Below are 22,033 nucleotides of genomic sequence, written 5' to 3' on the forward strand. Positions count from 1 at the left end.
AGAAGCTCTCATCAGCATAAACAAAGACAAACAAAACATAATTATAAAAGGAAACAACATTCAGGAAGAGAAAATAAGCAAATAAGATCATATTTTCCTCATGGTTCAAGGACCTAAGAAAAAAGGTACCAAATTCTATTCCATGGTTATTTTTTCTCTTGCAATTCTTTTGGACATAGAGAAATAGAATGAAAATATCTATTTATAAAATAATTTTTGTTCAGTTCCAACAGGAAAAGGTAGTGCTTCTGACCATGTCGCATACTTTAAGTATGGTAAACTTGGCCACAAGACTTTATCTTGCATATATGGAAGAAAACATCCTACAAAAAGTACAAATCAGTGATTGAAAACAAATATGGTGTGGAAGAAAAGGGAGATTCCTATTAGATATCAACAAACAAAGGTTTGGAGAAAGGAAGGGAAAAAAGAAAATTGAGGCTAGCTAAGCTTTAGGGGGAGATTGAAGCAACAATTGTAGAAATTCAATGGGTGCTCCTCCAAGAAAAGGAAGATTTATCAAATTCAACAATGTTTGTTTAGATGCAGAGGTTTTATTTTATGTTTTGATCATTTTTTTATGATCTGGATTAATCCATACCTTCTATTTTAATATGCACATGGAATGATGAAAAATTGCTCGCACAAAACAAAAAATTTATGTTTAGCTTTTGAGAATAAAAAATAAAAAATAAAAAACTAAAAATGACTCATAGAGTGGTGAGGATTAACAAAAGGTTAAAATGTTGACATTTATCAAGAAATGGCACTAGCCAAATCATATTTATGTGGAGAAAAATGATTTTTTTATCGTTCACATGCATTGTATACAAAGGTGTATATGGAGTGTAATGCTTCATCAAATTGGTTCTAAAATTGAATGTGAATCCAATGATAAATTTCATTTTGGGTTGGTGGTGTAACATCAACTTCCACATTTATCCACTTTCACCGGCCTACTGGGGTAATCATGAGCAGAGGGCTACTATGACATGACTCAACTCCCTATGTACAATTAAGGAAGTGGAAATGAAAATATGGAAATTTACTAACTCCCCTCAGGTGTTATAAGAACCCCAGGAGCTAAACAACCACTATAGAAGCCCAAACCCTAAGTTAACTTCCATTTTCAGTGATCTAGAGCCCTAGTCAATCCTGTGAAAAGGAAATCAAGTGAATGTAACCCTCCAATCACTATAATGACCCTCCTTGCCAGATACTGCTATCTAGATTACATATTTGGAAGCCTACAACCCTGGAATTCGAGCCACCTTTTCAGGGCCTAACTCTCAAACACTTCTAAGAACTTAAGGAGACCTTCAGAAATGATAAATGACACTAGGACAAAGCCATTGACAGAAAAATTATAAAAGGACTTGACCTAAATAGATCTAACTGTGACATCCATTCCATCGAACATGGTGAACATGAAATTTATAGGTCATGAATGCATATTTGAACATAGAGATCTAAAAATTATCTGAGAATCATCACGAAGGTCTAATTCCCTCCCACAATAGTTGCAATATTAGGTCATGCAGTCAATAACCATTCATTTACCAATCAAAATGAAATAAGATGCATAGCTTTAATCTGTCATAAAACCATGCTTATAACCAACATATGGCCAAAATAATAACAAGGAAAGAACAACCATCAAAGCCACCTCATACCAAGTACCTTTACTCATAAAATATAAGAGGAAATTAGTTCTTATTACCATATGAAAAATCCAACCAAGTCAGGGATTTCCACATACCACCCAACCATAGATTCGGTTTAACCAAATATTTCTTTCATCCAATCATCCCCGTGCCATATTCCAAGCATGAATGCGTGATCTCATGGGATAAACCAATCCATAAACATCCAAGGGAATCTAGATGTTAAACCACCTCTACGCTCACACTACCATGATCTCACCTAATTGGTCTTGAGATCACAAAACCAAATCAAGATTGGATACCTCAAAATTCCTTTACCATCCCTAGAGGAATTTTCCTGTCTCCACCCACCTATGAGGGATTCGTAGAGAAAACCATCTCCACCCCCAACCATTGGGATTTTCCTAAGACCACCTCACCAAAATCCAAAACCTTTCAAAAATCCAAAGCTCAACCAAGAATGAATCCCATCACATCGTAACTATTTGGACTCAACAAGGTAAGGCTAAAACAACCATAAAACTAGGAAAAACCCATGCCAATGAAAACAAATGAACCAAATACACACATGAATGTACTATTCAGAAAAATACTGGGGGGAAGTGGGGCGCCGAATCAGTATTTAAAAATTTTCTTTTTCAAACTGTATACACTATTTTATAGAAGCCAATTAACATATACCCATGACTACAATGAATGAAACCAATGTATAGATAATAAACTTGTAAAATATTTAATTGATTGTCTATTGATCTTAAACCAGAGTGTGATGATTTTACTAGGCAGTACATAGATGCAATAAGAACAAAATAAATCAACACACATAAGTAACACCCATTAACACCAAGATTTAAGGTGGAAACCCAATGCAGGAAAAAAACCACCTGTTTTTGTCATCTCTGTCTTCTTTTAATATAAATAAAAATTGTTTACGATCTTGTACTAGTGTGGAATCATACCAGTACGCAAGCACCCACCTACAGAAGGCTACAACCTTCTCTCATTCTCCAGCTTCTACTAGAAGGGAGATACAACCCCCTAACTCTTATGGTTGCTGATATGTTTACCAGTACATAGGCACTGGCCTACAGAAGGCTAACACCTTCACTCTTCCTCCAGGGAACACATTTCATAAATTTTCAGACTGGATACTCCTGGTACACAACAAGACAATTTTTAGGCCACGTGTCATCAAATTCTCATACTGGACCCATCATTAACATTGAATCTCAAAATAAATCATCACTACAATACAACAAATCAATGAAACCCATCAACTCTGAAGAAAATCACAATCAATAAATCTAAACAATTAGATCATTGTCACTAGAAAAAAGAGCTGAACCCAGAACTCTGTATCAACAACTAGAACCAAGTGCAACTTCAAAAATCATATGTCAGAATGTATACATGACTTAGAAGTGTTGAACAAGCATGTATACATGCCTTCACCAAGGCGAACCAACGTATAGATCTACAAATAATAACTTATAACTTCTCAACTATTCCAGACTTCAGATATACCCAGATCATAGCATATAAAGGATAAATCATGAATTAGCAATCAAATCTATACTATCCATTATCATATCATACAATGATAAGTCATTTCAAGTCTCATGATCTTGATCCAATATTGTATCCAAGGTTGCACAAGATATTTTAGATCTATATCATAACCATAGCGCGTACAACCCAAAATACACTTCAGATACAAGTATTCATCAAAAACCCTTATACATGCACACTTAGCCCTTTGATCTTCTTCTCCTTATATACTTAGATCCCTTTTCAATACCTCGGACCAAAACAAAACTTAGAACCTATGGTATTCTTAGATGGGATCAAGTAACCGTTATTCCACTCAATATTGTGGGCTAATGCCATGGTATGGACCCTTGTAATTCTTTAACCTTAATTTCTCATCCCATACATGCTTTTCCTCTCGTGAAAGTGTATGTATATGTATACACTCCTTTTTTCTATGAACCTGCTTGTATACGCTACTTGGACTAGGTGAACTAGCGTATACTTCTTAAAACTTTCTCTTTCTTCAGTTTCTAGAGTTTGATCTGTAATCCTTTATTGTTACCTCTGAATTGACCTGTTGCACTGTCATACATCACTGTGAGTTGGCATCAAGGACAACACCTATACCATAATGTGATCCGCATTTAAATAGGAACACGAAAAAATACAGAAATACCCATATACACAGAGATGCAACGGAAATAATACTTCATCTCATTAATGTAAAATACTGAAATGTGCTTACAAACAGAAATGGAAATAAACTAGCGAGGGCAATGGTAGCTTATCTCTGAGAAGAGATGTGGTGGCTACATGCCTCTGAACTATGTTACAATGAGGCTCAAAGGCCTCTTTATTGTTGAGAAGCAATGGAAAACCCTGAAAATCCAAAAACCTAACCCTAGGATATGAAACGCCAAAATGTGGGCCTTGTTTGGGTAAATTCGTACATCAACTTCCCGGGGTCGTAACTTTGGCATACGATCTCTGTTGACGTGAACAATACCTCGTTAGAAATATCTATCCAAGGAATACAACTTTGGGATGAGAAACATCAGGCCATGGACCCATGTTTCTCCTAGTTTTCCAAAAAAGAGTTTTTTTAGGGCCTCAAAACAGCTCCGGAAGTTCAGGACTCGAAAAACTACCAAAAATAGTAAATTGTGCTACAATTAAGGAAACTAAAAAACTGAAAGTGACAGTTGTGGGGGTCCAAGTGGGATAGGAAAGTGGCCACTAACTTCCACCTAGATCATTCCTCCCCCCTTAGGAAGCAATGTTTCCCATTGCGTTGAGTCCCTCCATGAGATGAGGAAACTTCTGCTAAACTTGGTCCCTAGTGAGCTGTTCTGCAACCTCTGTTGTGTCCAGTAATGGTTGGATGCATGGTCAAGGGTGGTCCACATTGAACACTCAGTGAAAGCGAAGGTATGGGGGAATGTTGTGCTCCAAATCATTATTTTCCACAACCTTGGTAATGGTGTAAGGACCATATCGAAGTGGTCTGAGCTTTTGATGGGCTCTTGTAGGGCAATCTTTTTGCAAATGCAACTAGACTTTGTCGCCCACTTGAAACTTGTGTGGTACCTGATGCTGATCGTGTCACTACTTGTACTTGGCATTTTCCAAAATGGAGTGGAGATAGATTGGCCCGTTGGGTAGAGGTGCTCCAGAAGTAAAATTGGATGAATGCTTGACCTAACAGTGCAACTGTACCCCTATGGGTGAGGATAAGATGTTCCTGTATTCTTTCATGACCCTATCCATCTATTGATGCTGCTATGTGGAAGAACCCTTCACTGGGGTCATGGATGTGGCTACAATCTTCCCCTTACTTTGAGGGCAAACCAAACAAAAAATAAATTTCCTAGTTTGGGAGATGATCTTACTGCCTTTCTTAGCAGAGATCAAAGAAGTGGCAGTAGGTGGGGCTACCTATGGTATCCTGTATAATGTATTACACAAAGAAATAATAATAGCATAAGGCCTTGACTCATACACAACATGTTGCCTCCAAAAGGATGGTTGGCCTAATAATACATCACAAACATCAAGTAGTGCAACATCACACAATACCTCATCTGTGAAGGGATTGATGCTGTAGGGAAGGTGGAACTACTAGCAGACTCAGAGATCTCATCCTTGGTGAAGCCACCCGATGTTGGACGGTTGTGGGTGTGGTATGCTTGGTAGTCCTAGCTGATTCACGACCTCTCTTGAAATGAGCTTCTTTTGGCTACCATTATCGACAATGAATTGCATCGATTAACACTTCACCCACATTTGTGAGTGGAAAAGATGCTCCCTCTCTTTTGGATATTCAAGCTCAATCTTCTGGACCTTGGTGGTGGCAACAATGACGTTGGGCTCTACATCAATGATTTTTTTCCCTTTGTCATTCCCCTTGTTGGGTTCTGACTAAGGGTCAGAACATGCATCTAATTCTGAAGCCTTCAACTCAGCCAACAAGGACTGTTGGTCCAACACTCACTTGTGTTATGGGTGGGGCTCTTATGGAACTCACACCACTTTCCTGTGTCCTTCTTTGAATTCGTGGTGTTGTTATTTTCTTGTGGCTTCAACATGTTTTCTTGGGTCACCCCTCCTTGGCTTTGTCCTTTGTTCTTCGGATTCATAGATCCAAAGTCTCGCTTATTTTGTTTAAACTTCTGCTCGATCTTGACAGCGTATTGGTATGTCATGCCAAGCGAGGAGATGTTCAGGAACTCCATCTAATCCTGGATGTAGCTATGTAGGTAGCCAAGGTATTTGAGTGCCAAAGGCAGCTCAAAATCCTTGATACCCAACTTTGTGCAAAAGGTATGAAAAATATTTTTGAACTTGGGCACATATTGGTCCCTTCCCTGCCCCAGCATGGTCCACTATATGTATTTGTCCTCATAGCTCTTGACAGGGTAGTACTGCTCCTTGATGGCATCCTGGAATGAATTCCAAGTGAGTGTGGCTAAATATAGTGAGCCCATACTTTCATCCTTCTGCTCGCAATATGTTTCCCACTAGTCTTTGATGTGGGGGGTTGCTTTGAGAAGTACAAAAGTGATATTTTTCCGACTGGAAAGATCATGAACAAAAAAATAACCCTCTAGTAGATTTAACCATTTATCTATGGCATCTACATCTATCTGACCCTTGAATATGGGGATTTCAAAGTTAACTTGTACCTTAAAGGGTGTGGCGTTTCCAGAGTAGCTGCCAGAAGTAGCTGTATCGCCCCTAGGTAGCCGCTAAAGGATTTGGGCAAAGTTGTCCATCATCTCGTTCCTTTATGGCTCGAGGGCTTCTTCAAGCAATATTTTAATATGATCTCTTGCCCCCTCATCTTTCTTTTCATCTTCCATGTAAGGCCATTGGAATTTGCGAGGGTGGTCATGCAAAGGTTCGACCAGTTCAAGCCCTAACTCCTTATATCCTAACCTTCTTGGGGACATGCAAAGAAAAATAGAGAAATAGAAAACCGCTCTGATACCACTGATCCAAATTTAAACAGGAATGCAAAAAAATATAGAAATACCCATATACATAGAGATGAAGCGGAAATAATACTTCATTTCATTAATGTAAAATACTGAAATATGCTTACAAACAGAAATGGAAATAAACTAGTTAGGGCGATGGTAGCTTATCTCTGAGAAGAGATGTGTGGCTACATGCCTCTGAACTATGTTACAATGAGGCTTGAAGGCCTATTTATTGTTGAGAAATAATGGAAAACCCTAAGCATCCAAAAACCTAACCCTAGGAGATGAAACGCCAAACTGTGGGCCCTGTTTGGGGAAATTGGTACATCAATTTCTTGGGGTCGTAACTTTGGCATATGATCTCGATTTGATGCACACAATACCTCGTTAGAAAGATCTATCCAAGGACTACAAATTTGGAATCTGCAGCATTCATCCATGGACCCATGCTTCTCCCAGGTTTCCCAAAAATCATCGCTTAGGGACTCAAAACGACTTTGGAAGTTCAGGACCTGAAAAACTGCCAAAAATAGTAAATTGTGCTACAATCAAGGAAACTGAAAAAATAAAAGAGATAGTTGTGGGGGTCCAAGTGGGATAGGTGGGTGGCCACCAACATCCACCTGGATGATAATGCCAACAATCTCCCCCTTTGGACTTGATGGCAACCATATTGGTGTTTATTACATCAAGCAGTTCAACCTTTAGATATATCAAACAACACGAAGATACTCTCCCCCTTTGACATCAAGGGAAAAGGGTGGACCAAGATATTCTTCCCCTTAGAGATGCACTATGCTACCCATGCTACCCGTGAGCACATGCAGAGTCTGTAGAGATATTTTTCAAAAGAATAACATGACTCTATAAGTCAACTATGTGAGTATGACCTTCCTATCACCAATGACTCATGCATACATCAATCACCCAACCAAGTGGGGATATACTAAATGTTCATGTATGCCTGAAAAATCGCAATTATTACATCATCCTTCCCATGCATAGTGGGGTTACAAACTCCATCATAGGTCTTTACATGACCTTTACATCAAATGATATTCATGACATCAAAGACCAAGGACTTAGACAAGACCATGATAGTTATCAGCAACTATCATACATCATATATGATCTGCACCATAAGCATTTGTTAGCAACATCAAGAATAACAACCTGTATATGTCCATCATCAAAAGAGTCATCTGAATCAAAACAACTATGTGGCTCAAGAAATATAAGTATCATCTGAGATTTCATCATAGGCCACCTATGTCTACAACATAGTATCATTTTAGAAACATAAGCATCATTATGTACCAAGGTCTTCTAAAGAAAAACATAATGCCAACAATGCATTATTAGAAGCATAGCATATGCTCCCCCTGAACCTGTGCCAATTGTTCACTGTCATATCTGATCATTGCATATGTCAGTAAGAATCATCAAGGAATCATCATCAACTAGTTATTCATCAAGTCATCAACAACTTATGAGGGCCAAAATCACTTCTACATATCATCAACAGACTGTAATCATCATCAATCAAAACAGAAAAGATAATTGATAATTGACTGAACCAAATTATTCCTCATTTCCTGAGTCTATCCCACTGTTTCTTCATCAAACTAACATATATGCAACTGTGCAGTTTTTAACTCGCATATATACACGACATGTCTTCATAATAACTGCGTATTAGAATTGGAATACTGATGTTTCACACTTTCAGCTCCCCCTGAGTTTGTTCTGTCTGTATAATGAGCTAGAACATCATTGCCATGATGGTTCTTCATCAAAGACTCTATTTTATTCTTGTCTCCATTCATGTGTTGAGCACATCCACTATCATATTTTGAATGAGTAAAGAACAAGATCACACCTTATCTGATCTTCCTTTTCTTGATTCTTAGTGGATTCATCTTTTGCTGATTTTCTGAGATAAAACTGCTTATTTGATTGCTTACCATATTATCAACGGTGATCCATAGAATTATTCCTTCATTCCTTTTCTACATGCCCAAACTTGTTACAATCATAACATCTTATATGTTTCATATTCCTTCTATAGAAATCAATGGCTTTGTGACCAAACATATTGCAAGAAAAACAATATCCCTTAAAGTCCCTGGAAGCTAATGATCTTTCTGTGTGGCAATTATTAGCTTGAAACATTCTACTTCTGCACCTAGCTACAACATGTCCAACATTATGAAAGATATGACATTAAACACTATTCATCAGAGGAAAGAACTGATTATCACTTCCATAGTTAGGAGTAAATGATTTTATTTGATGACTTTCTTTCCTTGGTTGTTGATGGGGTTGACTTCTTATCTCCTTGTTGAGCATTTCAGATTTTGCATTAGAATTCCTTGCCTCAGTTTGTGAGCCAAATTCACCTTTAATAGTTTCTTGAAAACCAAGAACAGTCTTTATAAGTGGAGAATGCTAAACTTTGATGATTTCATCTTAGGTTTCCGATCCTTTAGCAAATCTAAGATTCAGAGTTTTTGTCTTCTAAAGTTCTTTTATTAGACTTATTGCTTCACACTCTAATTCTTCATTGTGCTTGTACTTTTCATTGACTTGATGTGTCACTATGTCTATGAATGTATCCTTTTATTCCAAACAGATTTTGAGTTGAGTGATTTCTTTAAGGAAATCTTCTTCTTCTAAGGTATCATTTTCATATGCCATTAGTAGTTTAAAATCTTGATCGTCTTCATCACTATTAGATAGGCCATCACTATCTTCATGAGTATAATAACTTCTTCTATTACCTTCTGTAGAAGTATTTCATTTGTCATGGTTGTATTTGTGATGACATTTAGCAACATAATGACAAACTCTTCCACAATAAAAACATTTGAAGGGAAGCTTACCTTTGAATATTCTGGAACCCCGCTGAAGTTTCTTCACAAAGTTTACCTCATCTTCTTCTGGCATATACCCTAGTTCTTTGAGATATTCCTTTCTTTTGCTTTTGAAAAATATTTGAAAGTGGTTTCACTTATTTCTGATGGAACTCTCCTCATTTCAAAGGCAGTTAAAATTCCATGAAGTTGAAAAATAGTAACAGATTGTAGATCCTCCTTTTCTTCAATGACAAATACTTTTGACTCAAATTTAGAAGATAGAGATCTCAAAATTTTCTCAACTATAGTAGCATCCTTTATTTTTTCACCCAGATTCCTCATATTATTGACAATCTCATCTACTCGTAAAAAAAAACTAGCAATACTTTAATCACTATGCATCTTGAGAGTTTCATACTGGATTCTGAGAGTTTGGAGTTTAGCACGTTTTACATAGGAGTCTTCTTCGTAGCTCTGAATGATTTTGTCCCATATTTATTTAGCTATGTTGAATTGCATGAATTTGATGAATTTTGATTATAATATACTTCCCAATAAAGCATTGACAACTTTGGCATTGGTTTCATATGATTTCTTTTCTGCTAGATCTGTGGGGACTGTTGCTGAATATTAGTATCCTGTTTCCATAATTGTCCAAACATCATCTCCAAGTGACTAAAGATAGGTTCTAGTTCTTGTCTTCCAATATACTAAGCTATCTCCGTTGAAGATTGGTGGTCTGATCAATCCCATTCCTTTGTGATTTCTCATCTTGAGAGATCTTCCTTCAAGCAATCAAGCTTCTTATAAAGTATATGCTTTGATACCAATTCTTGGGAAAAATACTGAGAGGGTGGGGGGGGGGGGGGGGGTGAATCAATATTTTAACTTTTCATTTTTCGAACTATTTTACAGAAGCCAACTAGTGTATATCCATGACTACAATGAAGGAAACTAGCGAATAGATAATAAACTTGTAAAACAATTAATTCATTGTCTGTTGATCTTAAACCAGAGTGTGATTTTTTTACTAGGCAGTAAATAGATGCAGTAAGCAGAATAAATCAACACACATAAGTAGCACACATGAACACCACTATTTAAGGTGGAAACCCAATGTGGGAGAAAAACCACTTGCTTCTATTGTCTCTGTCTTCTTTTAATATAAAGTGAAATTATTTACAGTCTTGTACTGATGCAGACTCACCCGAGTATGCAGGCACCCAACTGCAGAAGGCTACATCCTTCTCTCATTCTACAACTTCTATTGTAAGGGAGATACAACACCCTAGATCTTATACTAGATGATCTATTTACCAGTACATAGGCGTCGGCCTACAGAAGGCTACCACCTTCACTCTTCCTTCGAGGACCATGTTTCATAAATTTTCAGACTGGATACTCCTGGTACACAACAACACAATTTGTAGGCCATGTTTCATTAAATTTTCATACTAGACCCATCAGTAACATTGAAGCTCAAAATCAATCATTACTGCAATACAACTAATCACTGAAACCTATTAACTCTAAAGAAAATCACAATCAATCAATCTGAACAATCAGATCACTATCACTAGAACATAGAGCTGAACCCATAACTTAGTATCAACAACCAGAACCAACTACAACTTCAAAAATCATATGTCACAATGTATACGGTACTTAGAAGTCTTGAAACAACATGTATACATGCCTTCACCAAGGCGAACCAACATATACATCTGTAGATAATAACTTATAACTTTGTAGCTATTCCAGACTTCATATTTACCCAGATCTTAGCATATAAAGGATAAATCATGAATTAGCAATCAAATCTATACTATCCATTATCATATAATACAATGATAAGTCATTTCAGGTCTCATGATCCTGATCCAATATTATATCCAAGGGTGCACAAGATATTTCAGATCTATATCATAATCATAGCCCTTACAACCCAAAATATACTTTAGATAGAAGTATTCATCAAAAAACCTTTCACATGCACACTTAGCCCTTTTATCTTCTCCTCCTTATATACTTAGAGCCTTTCTCAATACCTTAGACCAAAATAACATGTAGAACCTGTGGTATTTTTAGACGAGATCAAGTAACCATTACTCCGCTCAATATTGTGGGCTAATACCATGGTATGGACCCTTGGCATTTGTTAACCTTAATTTTTTATCCCAAACGCATTTTCCTCTTGTGAAAGTGCGTGCATACTGTTGGCCGAATAAATTGATCTTGTGGACAAGGCCAATCTCCCTAGTATCAAAAGATATCTAGGAACAAGCAGGACAAACAAATCTACCTTTCTCTAAACATATTTCGATTCATTAATAAAAACTATAGAGGTGTTTAGACCCTACCTTAAGTCCAACGCTTTGTAGCAGCCATCCTTCAACCATCCGAAAGAGTTTCCTTTTGAGAACCTGCAATCACAAACAAGAACACATCAAATAACACCTGCATAACTAATATAATAAATCATATTCATTATGGTGATCAAGGAATCCATAAAATAAACCATAAAGCACAGCTTATTGAGAAAAATAAACTTGTTTGTATTAACTTTGAAATAGAAGAACTTTACAACCTTTGGTGCCTTGATGTTGTACAAGCTCTTCCCAGGATCCGAAACAGGAATCTCCTCTACTTTGACAAGCCTCACACTCTTCCAAATGAGATCAAAGAGGTATGTAATCTTCCCTCACAAAATCTAAATTAGGAAGACTAAGTTCCAGCAGCATTTCACCTCAAAAATATTCAGCTTTCAACCTCCTCAATAACTGGCCCAATGATTCATTTTATAGTGCAAAGGAAGGAGGTTACAGGTCCACCTATGAAGGGATAGAGTCCTCCTTCAAAGGGATAAGCTCCTCACATCAAGGAGTTAGCTCCTTGAGGTATGGGATGCATGAACCTTAAAGGAGCGAACTTGCCACCTCAAGATTCCTTCCAGAAGCTTCTAGAAATGACTCAAAGTGAGTTTTTAAGAATATACTTGCACCTTTTTGACTTTTACAGGGGTCTGCACCCATTACACAGAGACAGAGCAGTCAGGTGCACATGGGACATGACCTTTAGGGCAGGACTGCAGGTAATGCTAAGAGAAAGTGCGGAACTAGAGTTTTATAGACTTTTGAGGGATTTCTATTATTTTCAAGGCTTGATATGAAGACCTGAGGCTTAAGACTTGCAAAGGAGGAAATTATGAGTGATAATGGACTCACAAAGATTGCAGAATGTCATGGTGACAATTTTTGTTGAAAATGCAACAAGATGATTGAGCTTAGTGAAAAGAAGTCACCTCCACTAAGTGGGCCCGCAGGCTATTTTTGGCACAAAGTCTATTTTTAGACATATGGATCATGGTCTAAGAGTTGCAGGATGCTATTTATGGATGACTGGTATTGTTGGTAAAAATAGATGGACTTCTATTTTTAAACATATGGGCGGAGTCTATTTTTAGCCTGCCAGTCTAAAAATAGAACAGTCGAATATTATTAGCTCTTAATAATATTTGGACTATAAACATTATATTATCCTCTTGCAGCACTTTAGTTCGAGCTACAGCTACGGCACATGCAACTGCCAAAAGGAAATACACTTTTCCTATGGGTTAGTTGAGCTATTGCATGATGGACTTCAGTTAGAACTCAAGTGATTGAGTTTGGTGGAGTTGATTGAGGAGTTGATGGAGTTGTGTTTAGTTTGACTTAGTTGAAATAGTTGTATTTAGTCTAACTGCCAAATACACTAGTGATGAGTGATGTGAATTAATTATTAATTAATTCACTAATTATTAACTCATAAATCAACTAAAGAATACATCAATTAACTTAGTGCATGGACAGTTCAGTGGAGACAAGTGTTAGAGGTGGGTGAAAGAGTGAGACTACTATCAGTTGTGACTATAGTTGTGCATGAGATTTACACAATCATTGATTGAGATTGCCAATGAGGATTGCACAGTACAAGCCAAGGGAAAATGAGCTTGGTTCAGATCTATTCTCAACTTGGATTGCGCAGTAGAGGCAGGCAAACAGTGGAGGAGATTTGAACCTGTGACTTGTTCAGATCTGAGCTAGTTTGTGTGTAGCAGGTGGAGATAGTACTGAGTACTTGTGAGGAGTATTGTACTATGTCTTGTTACATGTTCTCTATCATTATAATATATAGATAGTTCAGGGTTTTCAGTTGTATGCTTTCCCCATTACATATTGTGTTGATATGTGTGATTGATGTTTCAATGTGCGCATGCGATTGTTTCTTAATTTCGCAAATTGATGATCAACGTAGAGGAGGTTATGTATTATGCATGCATTCCAAAAATAGTGTATAATCAAGATAATCTCTATGAATAAGTGTTATATTATTCAAAATTTCTACATGGTATCAGAGCAAAGTTGATCATCAGATCTATTATTCAGAAATTGATTACATTTTATTTCTTCAGGTAGAGTCTGTAATCAGGCCAGGTAGCCTCTGGATTCATCCTTCTTTTGGAAGGTGAGATATCCGGTAGATGCCCATACAGTCAATCTCTGTACGAGAAATACTTTATTCTCACAAATTTTAGATCAGAAGCAGTTGAGTTTTGAGCTGGTGGAATTTGAATTTGCAGCAGTGTTTTCTTGGTGTCGAAGTTGAAATGTCTTTCAAAGGATTGCGATTGGAGTATGCCCTTGAAGGAAACTCTAATTATATTGCATGGAAATATAGGATGGAGGTGATGCTAGATGACAATGGGTTGAAGGAGTTCATAGAGGCTGAGGTCCCAAAGCCTACTGATGCTGCTCACATTGAGGCTTGGCAAAAGAAGATAGAAAAGTGTTGAAGGATTCTGTTGGAGGGCGTGAAGGATCACATTGTATCCAACCTGCATGGAAAGGCTTCTCCATACTTGATGTGGAAAGCGTTGATAGATTTATTCCAAAGCAAGAGTGACCAGAGGAAGTTGGCGGTCAAGTATAAACTCAGAAACATTAAGTGTGAGAAAGGAGACAGTATACCCAAGTATCTCACAAAGTTCACCCAATGCCGGGATGAGCTGGGAAGTGTGGGGGTGACTGTAGATGATGAGGACTTGGTGAGCTTGGCTCTCCTTGGTCTTCCAAAGAGTTGGCATTCCTATCAGGACTCTGTCAATGTTCGGGAGAAATTTCCAGGATGGGAGAGACTTTGCTCTGATCTTGTGCAAGAGGAGATCAGGCGGAATACCAGGGATGGATCTTCATCAAAGGCATCTGATGAAGAAAATTGTGTTTTGGCTGTCAAAGCAAAGAAGGGGAAGGAGAAGGTTTCTCTTTCCGAATCCAGTTCTTCCAATGATGGGAAGAAGGTTTACAAATCAAAAGTACGATGCTTTCGTTGTCATGAGGTGGGCTATTATGCTACAAATTGTCCACAGAGGAAATCCAAGAAGGGATTCGAGGAAGGATCTAAAGGCGAGGCACTTGCTTCACAGTTTGAGTTGGATTTCACACTCTTTGCATGCATGATTTCATCCATGGTGGGAAGCGGTTGGTTTCTTGACAATGGAGCTTCTTTCCACATGACCGGTGACAAGAGTTTGTTCAGTACTTTGGAGGAGAAAGATCTCCAGATACTCATAGCGATGGGTAATGATGAGAAGTATAGTGTCTCAGGTGTAGGCATGGTTATTTTTCAGAGGGAGCATGGAGCTCGCCTTACCTTGACCGATTTCAAGTATATACCAAGACTGAAGAGAAACTTGGTGTCGATCACAATGCTGGAAGACAGAGGCTATGATGTAGTCTTCAGTAAGGGAAAGGTTTTCCTTAGACACATCATCACTAGACAGGTGAAGCAGATTCGTTCACGGGTCAAGAACATGTATGCTCTTGAGGTTCAAGATGCATGTAAAGCCTTGTTTAGCGAGGTAACTGATGGAGACTTGGTGGTTGAAAGGGAGCATATATTACCTCTCAACATGTAGAGCCAGAATAAGTCTCAAACAATTGTGGAGGCGCCACGATTGTTGCAGTAGCTTTAGGAGGTTGTGGAGCAGCCACAACAAAGGAAGCTGAGAGGAGATCGTGTAGAGACATCTACTCATGCAGAGACCTCCAGTAGGGGGAAACTTCAAACCAGGTGGGCTGAGGGATCACATGTAGCCATACCTCCAGGTAGGAGGCGGGGAATGTAGAATGATCATCCCAATGAGGAGGGGCAGGATCCTTGAGGTACCCAACCTCTTGGATGAGACCTTGCTACAAGAGCCCCGATGTGGAGTAGCAGGAACTGACTGATTGGGTACAGACAGATGTGGATGAAGCGGAAGAGAGAGCAACAATGCAGGGAATCCCAGGACAACGCATAGCTAGCAGGCTGCAGCAATGTGAGAGGCACAAGTGTTTTTCATAGTGCTAGGTGGCATAGAGAAGTGTGCAATGGTGCGAAATGCATGGAGATGTTGTAGTAGCACATATGTCAGAGAGGGATCACTTTTCAGCAGCAGGTAGAGCTTCAGCATCAGAGTATGTTCCTAGCCCAACAGAGTGGTCAGTTGAGAGCGTTTTTGTTCCAAGTGTTGATGGAGCAAGTGGACCAGGCAAATGTGTTGCATGTAGAACATTCCAGAGTTGCAGGATAGGGGTTGTAGATAATCCATATCTTGTTGAGAGGGAGTGTTGAAAATGCAACAAGATGATGGAGCTTAGTGAAAAGAAGTCGCCTTCACTAAGTGGGCCTGCAGGCTATTTTTGGCGCAAAGTCTATGTTTAGACATATGGATCATGGTCTATGAGTTGCAAGATGCTATTTATGGATGATTATTCATGTTGGTAAAAACAGATGGACTTCTATTTTTAGACATATGGGCGAAGTCTATTTTTAGACTGCCAGTCTAAAAATAGAACAGTCAAATATTATTAGCTCTTAATAATATTTGGACTATAAACATTATCTTATCCTCTTGCAGCACTTCAGTTCGAGCTACGGATGTGGCACATGAAACTGCCAGAAGGAAATATGCTTTTCCTATGGGTTAGTTGAGCTATTGCATGATGGACTTCAGTTAGAACTCAAGAGATTGAGTTTGGTGGAGCTGATTGAGGAGTTGATGGAGTTGTGTTTAGTTTGACTTAGTTGAACTAGTTGTATTTAGTCTAACTACCAAATACACTAGTGATGAGTGATGTGAATTGATTATTAATTAATTCACTAATTATTAACTCATAAATCAACTAAAGAATACATTAGTTAACTCAGTGCATGGATAGTTCAGTGGAGACAAGTGTTAGAGGTGGGTGAAAGAGTGAGACTACTATCAGTTGTGACTATAACTATGCATGAGATTTGCACAATCATTGATTGAGATTGCCAATGAGGATTGCGCAGTACAAGCCAAGGGAAAACGAGCTTGGATCAGATCTATTCTCAACTTGGATTATGCAGTAGAGGCAGGCAAACAGTGGAGGAGATTTGAACCTGTGACTTGTTCAGATCTGAGCTAGTTTGTGTGTAGCAGGTGGAGATAGTACTAAGTACTTGTGAGGAGTATTATACTATGTATTGTTACATGTTCTCTATCATTATAATATACAGGTAGTTCGGGGTTTTCAGCTGTATGCTTTCCCCATTACATACTGTGTTGATATGTGCGATTGATGTTTCAATGTGCACATGTGATTGTTTATTAATTCTGCAAATTGATGATCAACGTAGAGGAGGTTATGTATTATGCATGCATTCCACAAATAGTGTATAATCAGGATAATCTCTGTGAATAAGTGTTATATTATTCAAAGTTTCTACAATTTTTATGCAATAGATTGCCCCTTAAAGTGCGAAGTCTATAATAGATGAAGATATAACTTGTCATCTAAGAAGAGTGAAGTACTTTATCATTTCAAAGATCATCCTGTGGACACCCCAATCAGAACCTATAAAAACATTCAATGCAAAATATATATATGTGAACATATCATCGTTGAGGTAGGCATTCCCATACTTAGATACTGACTAGAAAAATAACTAAACTGTTCTGATACAAGAATGATTTTGTAATACATCATGAGTGTAGACATATGTAGACACAATATGGACACAGGCATCTATTTATGAATAATCCACTGTATAATGAATAACAAAATTCCTCACAGCCTAGATGGTGGAAACTAGATCCAGGGTCTTGATTTCTGCTTCGCGAACTAGTGCGATTCTATCCATGTGAATGAATGTGTCGAAGTCAAACATGGTAGAAACCACTTGATTACCAGTCAATGATGTGAACTGTAAACAAGTGTCAATAGTAATGTCAATGGATAAACCAACAGTAATGTCAATGGCTCTCGAAGTACTCAGTACAATCCATGAAATGTGAATAAATGAGCTGATGTCGAACATGTCATAGAATCCTTTGATTGAAGGTCAATGATGCAACCTGTCGTCGAAGGCGAGAAACCTGCCATTAAGGCATGCAAATTCCAAGGTACTGACAATTTCTAGATCATCTTTCTAGATAATGAGTTGAAGTCGATAGAAAGCGATCTGTCGTAGGCAAGCCCACAACACGAAATCATAGATCAAGTTTGAAGAAATATAATTGGCAAGGACTAACTCAGGGATGGTCAAAATGGATGACAGATATTTTGCAGATGAATGGTTTATTTGAACTGACCTCTTGAACACATAATGACATTGTAGATGGTTTGGTGACAATTGACCCAAAGCTAATACCCAGAAACTGACTGAAGACTTTCAATATGGTTTGATTAACTGTTAGGCAAAGGATTTCCCAACCCAGGTGAACAAAAAGTGTCGTGTTCAAGAGTGGTTAACTGCTTTTCTAAAACACAAAGTGTAACAAATAGGTTCATTTTCCTCTCTTTTCCCCCACCATTTCTGGCAAGTACCTCTTTATTTTTCACAAGCTTGAGGAGGATAACATTTGCTTGGTTATAAGCTCATCCTTCGGATGAGTCCAACTTAGTTTAAAATTCGAACCCTAAGAAGGAGTGGTTCATTCCTATTTAAAATTGAACAGGTCCTTTACTGTTAAATTTTAATGAGTCCAATATAGGAAAAACCTGGTGTTTTTCAATTTTAGGGAGTCAGAAGAAAAACTTAAGAAAACTCCATGGATGTCCTTTTTCATAAATTTGTGTCTCCCAAGCCCAAAAAGGTATAAAATAATACTTGAGAGAACCGCTTGACCATTACGATCAAGGAGTACTTTTCATAATTAGTGGCCATGATATAAAAAAGTAAAAAAGTGATCAAAGACATGTCGTTTTATAACCAATATCGAACTTGAAGCGAGAAAATTCTGGCGATCTTTTCATGTCTATACAGTCAGAAAAGAGCTGTAAGTGGACCATCCTTTTAACTCCATTTTATCGAGTTTAAAAAAGAAAAAACTCAGCAATCTTTTCATATTTTACGAGTCAGAAAAGAGCTTAAAGAGGACTCCAATGTTTTTTGTTGAAAATGATTAATTTTCCCTGAAAAATCCAATATTCTGCACAAAAACTCAAAACATTAATCATACCTGTTTAAGATAAATAAAAATGCATCAAAAGGTTTCCTTTTTAAAGTAAAAATTAAATAAATTAAAAATTCATTTATTCAAAAAGCTTATAAAAAGGACTTTTGTAAATTCATTTTTACCGTTTGACTTCAGAGTGAAAAGAGAGAGCTTTTGGGTAAGAAACTTCCTGTGAATATTGTGGAAAATCTGTCTGTTGGAATCGAAAACCGCCAACTCCAGGTAATCCACATCATCCTTATCTTGCATTTCAACCATTTGCATTTCATTTTAGGGCTTTAAATTTGATTTTTTAAGGAGAATTTGTTTTAGAAAAATGCTCGCGGGGGTCTGCAGGTGCAACATGCGGCCCCTGAAGACCTCGATTTTTTCCTACAAAGGAAAAAGTCGTGGGTCCGCACCTATAGCTTACGATAAGTATGGACCTATGCATTGTCCCTAACCAATAGGTGTGGACCCCGCGAAATAGGTTTTAAAATTTGAAATTTCTCCATTTCAGCCCAAAATTTTTGAACTAAATTGTTCTAATATGTCTTTTGTGCAATGTAGGACATAAAAAATGCTTATTTGGTGGGAACGTAAGCACGAGGATGTGGATCTAGCCGCAATAAATCATCAACCAACATTGGATGCATTGAGATCATGTAGACTATTTAAATTATGGGCCACACCCGGCATGAGGGCCCAAGTAGACTTCTTGCAATGGCTGGTGGACAGGTGGAACATACAGGACCAGTGTTTCATGATTGGTGGCCACCGGCTTGAAATTGAGCTAGAGGACATATATTTTTTGACTTGTTTGCCCAAGAGAGGCGAATGATTATCTCTTTTCGGGACTAGGCCAGGTGGCCAGTCTATCGCTAGTCTCTGATTAGAGTTTTGCAATGAACAAACAATGGATAAACGGGTCGATATTAAAACTATCACCTATCCTGAACTAAAGGTTATCACGTTCACTGTCACCAGACTATGCGGGAGTGTAGCATTGCATGTAGCTACCGTATCCCAGATGCGAATGGCAGTAGACTATTATCGAGGTACCATCTTCAACTGGTGTGAAGCTGTGTTGGCGAATGTAAAAGGCCAACTAACTAGAGCAAAGAACGGACAACTAAAAAACTTTGTATATGGTTTCCTAGTTGTGAGCTTTGGTCTAGAGAGGGTCCCAATGTTGGTCCACACGAGCTTTCTGTTGAGGCTGGACTTCCTCGAGAGCCTAGGATAATGCGTTGGGTTGCAGTGATGGCTCGTCATCCTGAGGAGGGTTCAGAGGTTGTTCGATTTCCGCCTGAGTATTTTCGTTGGTTGGGGAACCAACTTTTTGTGATTCAGGATTTTCCATATGCTGGGATGGATTATCGTGGTGACCCAGACATGACTCTTCCACTAGGAGAGTAGTGGGATGATTCAGGTAAAATCATTCTCAACATTTTCTAAGTTTTAACTAATAATTTTTTTTTGTTTTTAAATTGTCCAAAACTAATAATAAAAGTTTCAAATGCAGATGTGGGTCCACGGTGACCAGTCGCTCTCCAGCCCTATGAGAGGAGACACCTAGCTGCAGCAGTACTGGCCCCATAGGACCAATCTACAGAGACCCTGACCGAATTGGAGAATCATCTAGAGCATTTGAAAACAGATATTCCAGAGACTGGCATATATGATATTCCACTTAGGTTACAGCGATATGTGATTGGGGTCCCAGTACCTTTTAGGAGGTTCCTTTGTAGGGTGGCCCGAGCAGTGGTTTCTTATCGTGATCATCACTAGGGATAGGATGATCGCTTTTTTAGACTCACATGACATTTTATGTCTTTTTGTATTATCATTTTTGCCAATCATAAGGTGTTTTTCAACCTATGATCAAAGATGATGTATATTTGACACACTTCTATGCTATGATATATCACTATTACTGGCTATCTTGTATAACATGTTATGGAATGTTTTAAATTTACTTTTTTAATTATTGTAAATGTCAATTTAACATTCGAGAAGCAATTGCATCTGCTAATGTATTGAAATATCTTGGAATATGCTGATATTCAATGTAGTCAAATTCACGTTCCAAGAGACGAACTCTCAAAAATTTAATCTTAATAATACTGGATTTCTAATGGCATAAACTCTATTAAGCTATAATACAATGAGTTCAGAATCTAGCCTAACAATCAAACTCCGAATCCCAAATGAGATGGATTCAGATAATAACTCAATCACTGCACTATACTCTGGAATGTTATTCGTTGTTTGACCGAGGCTTACCCCATGCATAGATACTAACTCATCAGAGGGTGAATAGATAACCCAAGCTGCGGAAGAAATGTTCCATGTATTATGACAAGTACCATCAGCAAAACCAATTATGGTTTAAGAGACGTCGACATCTAAAATATCAAGAGTAAAATCAAGATAAGCAGGAATAATGATACAAGAACTCTCTAAAATAGGCACACATTTCTAATCTAAAATACACCAACTAGAAATAAACTAATCTACCAAAAATCTCCACACCAAGGTTTAAGCATAGTATCTCTTTAGATAAATCCCATTTCTGGGTTTACCCAAAGAGACACCGTCAAAATCTACCAATTCATAGGCCCCTTTTGCCAACTTTCACTTAACAATATAAGGACCATGCCGCATAGGTACAAATTTTCAAACCCCTAGCTTATCGTTTGCTTGATCGTATATTAAGACTATGTCTCCTTCTGAAAAATTATGAGGTGTAACATTTCGATCGTACTGATCTTTTATTCATTTTGCATGAGTCTCGATTGCTAATGCAGCATTGCGTCGATTCTCATCTAGTTGAGCTAAATACAACAAATGTTTCTCCTATTTGGAAGTGGTTGGGATTAATTCTATGGCTATTTGTAATGACGGGATTTCGCATTCAATGGGTAACACTACTTCCAAACCGTAGACCAGTTGAAAAGGAGTGAAACTAGTTGATGTTTTTACTGAGGTTCAATATGCCCAAAGTGCTGAAAATAACAT

This window comes from Pinus tabuliformis, chromosome 9 (genome assembly GCF_031772625.1).
Source record: "Pinus tabuliformis cultivar Carrire ecotype Pingquan chromosome 9, CPIR1, whole genome shotgun sequence".
Taxonomy (NCBI): Eukaryota; Viridiplantae; Streptophyta; class Pinopsida; order Pinales; family Pinaceae; genus Pinus; species Pinus tabuliformis.